This window comes from Hibiscus syriacus, unplaced genomic scaffold, assembly GCF_006381635.1.
Source record: "Hibiscus syriacus cultivar Baekdansim isolate YM2019G1 unplaced genomic scaffold, ASM638163v2 tig00004004_pilon, whole genome shotgun sequence".
Taxonomy (NCBI): Eukaryota; Viridiplantae; Streptophyta; class Magnoliopsida; order Malvales; family Malvaceae; genus Hibiscus; species Hibiscus syriacus.
In genome coordinates this window covers 344,141-355,561 of record NW_024061991.1, presented here as the reverse complement: position 1 = coordinate 355,561, position 11,421 = coordinate 344,141, and positions in this window count along the sequence as shown.

Sequence of the window (11,421 nt, the reverse complement as noted above, 5' to 3'; positions counted from 1 at the left end):
CACGAGAATTCAGGAAAAACCAATTCCGTAATTCCAATTATGGCAAACAAACACACCTTAAATGAAATATATATAGCCTGTTGTCAGCAATAAACTTAAATAAATGAATGATGCTAATCTTGTTTAATTACTGAAATTATGGTAATTATTATTTTCACCTTGAATGGACCTTTCTATAGATTATTACGAAACCTAAGCTTTTAATGATCTTGTTGAACTTAAGGGTCTGTTTGTTTAGCTGTAATTGATTTTTCAGAAAATGAATTACTGAAATTTGAATTTCTGGAAAATGAATTACTAAAATTTGAATTCTGGAAAATGAATTACATTTCTGGGAAATGAATTACATTTCTGGAAAACGTTTTATGATGTTTGGAAGATGTTATTTAAACATTTTTTCTACTAGTTGAAGAGTTTTTTTAAAAATTATTTATTACAAATATTAAATATAATAAATAATATTATTTATCATAAAACTTAATATTATTATTTTAAAATATTAAAATAATTTATTTATTATTAAATATTATTTTTAAAATTTTATTAATAAAAATATTAGTATTGGTATATTTTAGTGAAATAAAATATTATAAATTATATTAATTATTTATTAAAGTAATAGTGCTATATTATATTTTAAAAATATTAGTATATTTTAAATATCTTTACTAAAATATTATTGAAATATATAAATAATATTATTCATTATTAAATATAAAAAAGAATTATTATATATTATTAAAATAAAAATATAATATCTTATATTATTATAATATAATTGATTATTTTATATAATATTAAAAATTTAATATTATATTATTTTAAATATTAATAAATATATTTTAAATATTTTAATAATTAATATTTTGATGAAAATGATATTAAAATATTTGAAGTGAAAAGTTCGGAAAATGACTTACGGAAAATGAATCCGTAAGCCATTTTACAGAAAACACAAAGGAAATTTTGTTACTAGAAAAATGAATTACATTCCGGAAAACGAATTACGTGAAACAAACACGGGAAAACGTTTTTCGAAAAACGAATTACGTGAAACAAACACAGGAAAACGTTTTCCGAAAAACGAATTACGTGAAACAAACACGGGAATTCAGTAAAAACCAATTTCGTAATTTCAATTACGGGAAATAAACAGACCCTAAGATATAGATAGATACTCCTGCTGATTAACATTCCCAATGTCGTTTTCTATAAGCAATAGTCAAAAGTATGAATGTGGAACTTGTTTTAATTAACAAATAATGAAATTCATCTGAGATAATAAAAAAAGAAATCCGAAACATATAAAATTCATGGTGATGATCTTTTTAAAAAAATATTAAAAATGAAATATGAATTTTATCTCACTGAATAGAAGATAAGAATATTAATATTCCTAGGGTAAGCCGTAGGCACTTAAATATGGCAGAATGGTGTACGTGCAGGATGGACATAGACATATCATCATAGCTTCACCACGTTTACATAGAAAATGGGAGATGTGTGACCGAAACAAGCATCAGTACAGATAGGAGCCGCACTACCACGTACAATCTGTCACCATTTTTATGTTAAAAGTGCACAAACCAAGCTCATACGACAGAGAGAATCATGTCTTTTGCCCTTTCTTATGTCAACACGCACGCACACACGCTCTGAACTATAAACTTCCTTTTCCTCCTTTGTTCCAGCTTTCCAGACCCAATAAAAAATTGGACGGTGAGTGGAGCAAAATCTGAAATTATTCCTCCATAGATTCTACTGCTTGACACGATAGTAATGTTTTTTAAATGGGATCGGACATTGAATCAGTGAAAGTACTGATTTATTGGTTTAATTGGGTTTAACTGCGGTTGAATCGAATTTTATATAAAATATTTTTTTTAAAATTTACATAATATTCAAAGCAATATTAATATATATGTAACACTTTTTTAAGTTTGCAATATTAAAAGGTATAAAAATATCACAAGTCATAACATATATAAATTAAAAACCATAAAATCAAGTGAAACAAAATGATTCAAATCAACTACAACATAATATTTAAGGTAAAACATATTAAATAATAAATATAATTATATAACTATAATAAAAAAATAAAATTGAAGCTTAAAAAAATCATAACAAATTATGTCATTTGGTTTAATTTTTTTTTTAAAAAATAATCCCACATGGCTAAGAAACATAGAAGAGCATTCCAAAAGTTTAAAGAGTAAAAATATGAGAACAAAACAATCTCAAATGGCTAAGAAACATAGAAGAGCATCCCAACTTACTTCTATAAATAATAGAGGTAATTTGACATTCAAAATCATAGAGCATTTTGATGAACACAGAGCGAACTATTCTTTTGCTTCAATTGAGCTCAAATTTTAGGCTTCAATCGAACTTCTATTTTTTTTTTGAATTCGGGCCTTTTCGAGTTCAAGTTTTAATATTTTATTTCGAGTTCGAGTTGAACTTGATAATTTTCAGCTTGTGAGTTTTTTAGTCGAGTTGAGCTTACTTTTAAAGTTTTTGAGTTCGAGTTGAGCTCAGCAATACTCGAATTTGACTTGGCTCGTTGAACAAACGACGTTGTTTGGTTTAATTTTTTTTAAAAGAAAAAAAGTGAACCGGCGGTTCAAATCGATTTTGCCGTTTTTTAGCCGGTTCACCCCGGTTTTACCGGTTTTCAGCCGATTCATTGCCAGCCCGGTTTTGCGAGATAATCGGACAGGCCACCGGTTCACGGTTCAACCGATTGAACCAGCCGATCCGATCCGATTTTGATAACCATGCACGATAGAGAATAAAAGGAGGGATTAATGGAGCAGTGGTAGGGACATTTTTATTTTAAAAATTTCAAATTATTATATATTATTTTTTATTTTTTATTTAATATATTTTCATTTCTCTTAAAACTTTTAAAATTTATATTAATTAATATAAAATTTTACGTCATCCCTTAATGAAATTATTTTGAGATTAATGCATTCATTCATGAGGTATCAATCTAGGCAGATACAACCAATCAAACCCCATTACTCTTGCTTTCCGTCAACTTAGAATAATTCTTTTAGTTAAATAAGACAAATAATCAAACCTTTCTTGTGTTCAAGTATCCCTACTTTCCCCCTTAACATCCATGACCATAAGTGAAAAGGAAACTGCCTAAATTTGTTGAAGCTGGCCCTGAATTGGGATTTTTGAAAGATTCTTTGAGTTTTGAGAAACATATATAAATTGCATACTAGTTCTCTTAGCAGGGATGATTATAAAATTTTATGTTGAGAGAGCATCTTAAATTTTAGAGTTGTTAGAAGACTGAACGTGCTGCATGGCGTGCATGGAGAAGATTCAAGAAGTCAGTAGTTAGGCTTATACTCGATGGAGTACGCTGTGCTGTAGATGAACAAAACCTTGGGTTGTTAGGCTGTTAATAAGAGCGGTTATCATTGTTAAATATGTTAGAAGGGTTGCTTCTTGTTTAGCAACTAGATTCTATATAAACAATGTATTTCATCACAATTTGTTGTTATAAAAATGAAGATATAGTTTACTTCTCAGTTATAAAAATCTCAATATGGTATCTTTCGCTAAGGATCCTTCAGTTTCTACGTTTTCTGCTGCCTCATTCTTACGTTCTTGTTGATGGCCATGTTTACTAATAAAAAGGTCAACGTGGTATTGGATGAGTCGAACTACCTCATTTGGAAGCAGCAGGTTCTGTTTACGGTGTGTAGTCGTCGTCTGAAGCGACTTCTCAATGACATGATGCATATTCCACCTGAGTTCGTTGTTAATGCTGAAGGTGTGTCTATTATTAACGAGGCATTTGAGGACTTCATGGCACAGGATAATGCTCTCGCGTCGTGCCTTCTATCGACGATTAATGCTCCTCTCTTGCCTCAGTTTTTTGGTGTTGAGTCTGCAGTAAATGTCTGGAGTACTATTATTCAATTCTTTGCAAACAAATCCACGACAACGGTGATGATTTTGCATTATAAACCGCAATCACTAAGGAAAGGTGACGATTTGATGCGTGTGTACCTCACTCGAATCAAAGAGGTTTGTACATCATGTGGTAGTCCGGTTTTGCAGGTAGAACATGTGGTTAGTATCTTGAAAGGATTGCCAAGAGAATATCAGTTATTTATGGAGGTGATCACTTTGAGTCCAGACACACTTCCACTCGATCGAATCTATTATATGCTTATTGATGCGGAAACACAACCGGCTGACTTTGACTCACATCCTGGGAATCTTGATATGAGTGCTAATGTAGCTCAAGAACAATTGAATATTGGATATGCTAGATATGAAAATTCTCGTGAATCTAAACAACATCTATCGTCGATTCGTGGTGGTCGAGCTGGTGTCAGAGGTCGAGCACAACTTCAATGTCAACTATGTGGTAAGAATTGTCATTCGCTTGATAGATGCTAGTATCGGTTTAATCGTGATTTTGCAGGAGTTCTTGCCTCTAATGCTCGATCATAGTACAAGGATGAGTCAAGCAGTGTTAACTATGTTAGCATTGACAGTGTTGGTTGTGCATGTTGTGCCAGTAAGACTGGGGCTGGTTCTGTGTCTACACATGCCAGTGGTGCTCCTACATCAAGCTTGAATTCATCTCGTGCTTAGTAAGTTGTGGACTCAGGTGCTACGCATCATGTCACTCCTGATGCATCTCATATCACTCACTCAACTGATCTCGATGGACCAGGTAAGCTATTGGTTGGAAATGGATCTTCACTTAATGTACAGTCAGTTGGTCAATCTATCTTAAGCTCATCTTCTCAAGCTTTGCTACTTAATGATTTGCTGCATGTACCCAAAATCACTATACATATTCTCTCGGATTCAAAGCTTGCTAGGGATAATAACATCTTTTTCGAATTTCATGCTGATGGTTATAGTGTTCGAAATGAAGTGCGAGGAAAAAGTTTTTCTTCGAGTAAAGCATAAAGGGGGTCTATATACTTTTACCTTGGATAGCTGACTGAGTGTTTGTAATAATGCAGAGGCTTATTCAATACATGATCATTGTAATTCGTTTAAACTCTGGCATAAGAGATTAAAACATCCAGTTTTTTCTACTTTGAAATTGGTTTGTAATTTTATTGATGTTAACATTCTAAATAATGCAAATCAATTGTGTGTTGCTTCCTGTTTGGGTAAAAGTCACAAGTTGCCTTCTGTTAACTCCACTACAGTGTATGATAAGACATTTTAGCTTTTGTTCACTGATCTTTGGGGGCCATCACCTGAGCCTTTAGTTGGTTTTCGGTATTATATCTCATTTGTAGATGCTTGTACTAGACACACATGGTATATCTGTTGAAGGATAAGTAACATGCCATAGTTGCTTTTCGACTGTTTCAAAGCATGGTCCAGACTCAGTTTTTATTACCAATCAAAGCAATACAAAGTGATTGGGGTGATGAATATAGAAATTGGTCAAATGAATTAGCTAATACAGAAGTATGGCATAGAGTCATTTGTCCTCATATGTCTGAGCAAAATGGAGTTGTTGAACGTAAGCAAAGACATTTAATTGAGTTGGCACTAGTGTTGTTGGCATATGCATCTCTCCTGATCATGTTTTGCACTTATGCAGTAACTATAGCTGCATATTTATTGAATAGATTGCCAACCAATGTGTTGAATAATGTTTCTTCATTTGAGAAATTGTTTGCTAAGAAATCTGATTACAAAACCATGCGAGTTTTTGGTTATAGATGTTTTCCACATCTTCGAGCATTTCAATCTTATAAGTTGATGCCACGATCTCAAGAGTGCACATTTTTGGGTTATAGCTCTCATCATCGAGGGCTTCAATTTCTTGGAGCAAATGGTCGTGTTTTTATTAGTAGACATGTAAAGTTTGATGAACTTCTTTTTCATTTTTCAGTGGATAAACAAAGTGATGATCATTGAGTAGTAACATCTCCAAGATCAGCAACACTTGAGATTATTCCTAAACAACATAATGAGTGTCCTTAAGTGGTAGTACCACTACATGTATCTACTAGTGCATCATCTCAGACAAGTCACACTGAGAATGAAGTTAGTTATGGTGGTGAGTTGGGTGGTGAGTTTGAGCCTTCAGATCACTCAACTGGCAGTCCATATCTCAGTAGTGATCCAATGGCCAGTACCAGTGGTGTTTGTTAGTCAGATCAACAACCACTTGAAGATGTTTGTGTTACTGGTCATGTAACTCTAGTAAACACTCATCCTATGGTTACTAAAAGTAAGCATGGTATTTTTAAACCAAAGGTGTTTTTTGCTAGAGAGGATGCTGTTATACATACTGATATTCATCAGGCTATGAAGTTCAGTTAATGGGCATCAGTTGTTCAGGATGAACTAGATACTCTATAACGAAATGGGACATGGTCATTAGTTTCATTGCCATCTGAAAGAACAATAGTTGGCTGTAAATGGTTATCCAAGTTGAAACAAAATACTGATGACACAGTTCACCGTTACAAAGCTAGGCTTGTTGCCAAGGCATTTTTGCAAGTGTCTGGACATGATTTCAAAGAAACCTTTAGCCCAGTGGTTAAGTTTCCAACTCTAAACGTTGTTCTATCTATAGTTGTAACAAACAAGTGGCCACTGTGACATGTGGATGTTAATAATGCCTTCCTACATGGTGACTTGAATGAGGAAATTGTCATGCAACAACCACCTAGCTTTGAAAAGTTGGTTGAGGATGACACCAAACTTGTATGTAAGCTTCATAAAGCTTTATATGGGTTGCACCAAGCTCCCAGGAACTGGAACACCCAACTGAAAGAAAGTCTGGTGTAAATAGGGTTTCAGGTGTCAAAAGCAGATACATCATTGTTTATTTCACTTCTTCAAGGATAAGTGACCTATGTACTTGTCTATGTAGATGACATTGTAGTTACTGGTCAATCACTGTTGCAATCGAACGAGTGGTTCATTCACTCCGAGTTAATTTTTCATTAAAGGATCTTGGTGAGTTGCGTTATTTTTAGGGAATTAAATTCCAACGTTGTGTTGAAAGTCTAATGATTTCCCAGAAGATGTTTATTCTAGAATTTCTAAAAAAGACTGGCATGTCAAAGGCTACTCCTACCAGTACTCCTATAGTTGTGTCTAACAAACTTCAATGAGACACTGAAAAGCTTATTAAAGATGCTCGAGAATTTCGCAGCATGGTTGGAGCATTGCTTTATGTACGTCATACAGGACCAAAAATAGTATATAGTGTGAGCAAGATAGCTTAATTTATGCATGAGCCACACGAGAATCATCTATTGGTTGCAAAACATATTTTACGATATCTAGCTGAGACAATAGAGTATGGTTTAGTTTTTAAACCATCAAAGGAAGCACTTCGAGTTGTAGCATTTGTTGATGTTGATTGGGTGGTTGTGTGGACGATCGAAGATCAATGTCAGGCCATTGTGTACTAGTTGGTGGTAATTTGGTGTCATGGAGTACAAAGAAGCAGAAGGTTGTATCTAGATCTACCATAGAAGCAGAATATCAGAGTCTAGCATATGTTGTTACAGAAGTTGCTTGGATTGATGCTCTGTTGAATTATCTTGGGGTGACAAGGCAGGAAAAACTGATCATATGGTGTGATAACACTAGCGCAATATCGTTAAGTACAAACATGTTCATCATGCTCAGTCTAAACATGTGGATTTAGATGTCTACTTTGTCAGAGAGAAGATTGATGGGAATCAGTTGTATGTCAACTATGTTCCTGCTGTACATCAACTTGCAGATGGCTCACAAAGCCATTATCCAAAGTAGCCTTTACTTTATTTCGAGAGAAAGTGAATGTATGTATGATAAAGGAAGGAGAGGAGGAGGAGAAGCATGAGGAATGTTTGAAGACTGAGTGTGCTGTATGGTGTGCATGAAGAAGATTCAAGAAGTCAACAGTTAGGCTTATACTCGATGGAGTACACTGTGCTGCAGATGAACAAAACCTTGGGTTGTTAAGCTGTTAATAAGAGCAGTTATCATTGTTAAATCTGTTAGAAGGGTTGCTTATTTGTTCAGCAACTAGATTCCTATATAAACAATGTATTTCATCTCAATTTGTAGCTATGAAAAAAGATATGGTTTACTTCTCAGTTCTTAAATTCTCAACAAGAGCAAATGGACTTATAAAAATTTAGAATGGTGTAAATAAATTATCAATAGAAAATATAAATTTTTTTTTCTAAAATATATAATAATTTAAAATTCTTAGGGAGAACGACTACCTCCAACAACCCCTCGTTCCATCATTGTGTCTTAACATTTTCATAGATGGTTGAAATGGAAGTTAACTAACAACTAATACTCCATTATGGATAATAGATTTAGTGACCCTTTGGACGTGATTAGGGAACAAAATGATTTTATAATGACTAACAACAATTTATGGTGGGACCTCTTCACTTAATCATTGCAATGCTCTCTGCCTCTCCCTCTAATATTCTTTTAGTCGCGTCTGCAACTGAACACCCCCCGCCCCCTCTCTCTATTTGTGTGAATAAGATTTTACGTAATTGCTTTCTTAAATTAATTAAAATTACCCACTACTTTCAAAGCACATAAATAAATATTTGCTCAAGGATATTTCATAATTCGGAGGTCTTTTACGAAAGTTGCTCTCAATCTGGTGTTGGGAGTAGTCTACTATCTTACCTCTTTCCTATCCCATATATATGGGAAAAAGGAACAACCATTTCGTTTAATTATTTTTTCATAATATTATTTGAATAAAAACTTAATAATTTAGATTTGAAAAAAATTAAATAAAGTTTAAATCATAAAATAAAACTCAACAATTCAATTAAATCGAAATTTTTACTTGGAATTAATTGGAAACTCACCTGAACTTTGAACCGTGTGATAAAAGAATAAAAAGAAAAGGGATAAAGCAAACCTTTAGTCCTTAAATTTGTAAATTTGTCTCAATTTTATTATTGAAGTTTTTTTTAGTTCATTAGTTTCTGAACTAAACATTTTTTTTATTTTTAGTCCTTTTGATGACACGTAATTTTGAGATTATGTCATGCCATATTAGTAGTGTGTCACATGGCTCTAAATCTAAATTTAAAAACTAATATAGATCACAAATTTGTCAAGAACTAAGTTGGGAAATATCGTCATGTTCAGAAACTAAATGTTACTTCAAATGGTGTTTTCAATTTAGACCTAATAATAACATTATAAAAGTATAAAAACAAATTATATCAAATTAAAGTAATGATAAATGATTTATGTTGCTTAAGTACTTGTTGATACAAGGTCTCAGATTCAAATTTAAACTACCCTGATCCAATAAAATAAATATTAAGGAATAAATTTTCAAAAGAACGAGGGACTACAATGATGATTAAACTTAATTATTTACCATGAATAGATATAATATATCTTGGCATCAACACAAGATGTGCCAAATCCGTTCTCAGCATGTAGAGAACTAGAGATGGGTGACAGATAAAGATATGTGAGAAATGCACAAGACAACGAAACGTAAACCAAACAAAGATTCCAAGTTATAACAACTCTATTTCTCTGCAATATTCAGACATGCTTGGACTGGCATTGTACGTAGGAACTAAATCTCCATGTAAATCAATTATGTCAGAAATGCACATTTACGTCGAGAAAGAGAGCGCTTAAAAGCATGTTACAAGCCGTATAAACCGGGGGAAGCTTTGTCTGTATTTTTTCCTGTTTAAAATAAGCACAACTCACATGGGTGTTTGATGGAATTGAGAATCAATTACCAAACAAAGACGGATGATGGGACAAGGGAGGAATATATATAATATAGGTTAGTTTTCTGAAAGAAACCCCGTACCTGAAAAACGATATACAGTGGTTCAATCATAAATGGATTGAATATAATATTTTCCAAATTTTCAACACCTAAAAGAAGGATAAATGAGTATTTGTATATCGTATGTAACCGAGGATAAATGAGTAAAATTAAAAACAAGACAGCTTTGAATTTCCCACCTCTTTTTTCATTATTTTAATTTTCCCACCATAAAGCTAAATTTATTTTTTTAGACATTTTAGAATTATAACGAGTAAATTTGTCGAATGAACAAAATGATATTTTTTTAGTATAGTTCAAGATGTCAAATTAAACATTAACCTTTTTTATTAACATAATAAGTTATTAATTTAATAGAATTAATAATAGATTGTCTATTTTTATTGAATCTATAATCAGGGACGGAGTCAAGATTCTAGTTCAAGAGGACAAAGTATAGTTAATAATAAAAAAATAATAAGAGAGATAAAATCAAAATAAATCAAAACTTTAAGGTCTAAATAGGTATTTATCCCCATATATTTTTTAACAATATAAAAATTGGGTGGGGGAGGGTAGTGGCCCCCCTTGACTACATTTAGTTCCATCCCTGTCTATAATGTTAGTTAATCATAACTTTTTAAACATCAGCTTATTGTATATATATATATAGTTAGATATATGTAATGAAAGTGGTAGCCAAGTCCAATACATCATAGATTGGTCCGGGTTATTGAAGTTAAGAGTGATCCAAGCCCTTTCTAAGTCTCCACGTTACAATCACTCAAACACATTTCAAAAATACACTGTTGAAGCATACCACCAATGCAGAAAGTTTGACATAATGTATGTATGTGTGTGTGTCTCTATATATATATATCATCATTCCTTGCCAAACCCTAGATGTAGATGGATGGCATGAAGTGCTGTAATTATTTAAGATAAAAAAGAAAAACCCAATAGTATAACCGACAGCCAGCTCCACTTATCAATCCTAGAGGTTAATTACCATCGTATATGGTTGCTGCCAATAAGCCTTCACCTTTTCCATATTCTATCTGCAAAGAAAAAGAATTCTAGCAGTTTAGCACAAGTCACTGAATGTGTGGAAACCTTTATATTCCATATCAACAACCACAATGGATACCTAAAAGGCCTGATACTTTCTATCCCACTGGGCTATCAGGGGTGGAACTAAGATGAAATTATGGGATTGGGAGGGGCCAAGTTGCTTATCTTTGAAATTAACAAGGTTCTAAAAGGCAATTAAACGATAAAAATAGAGGATTCTGGCTTAATTTCAAAAAATTTATATCCTGAAAAGTAATTAAACCAGAAAAGTTAGGGACAAGACTTAGTTTCATTAAGTTTAAAACTGATTCTTAAAAAATAATTAAGCCAAAAACAATTGGGAGAGGTCGGGACTTAAAATTTATGTTCTCAAAACTTTTATGAGATTAAAATACAATTAAATCATAAAAGTTGGGATGACTCATATCCCCTTCCACCCCACGTGGTTTCGCCATTGTCCATTAAATGCCATCCCGGTATACGAGCCTAAACGACTAAGGACCGAACTAGTGAGCTGGTAAGCTCGACTGTTGATGGAGATCAACTAATGGGATGCTAAT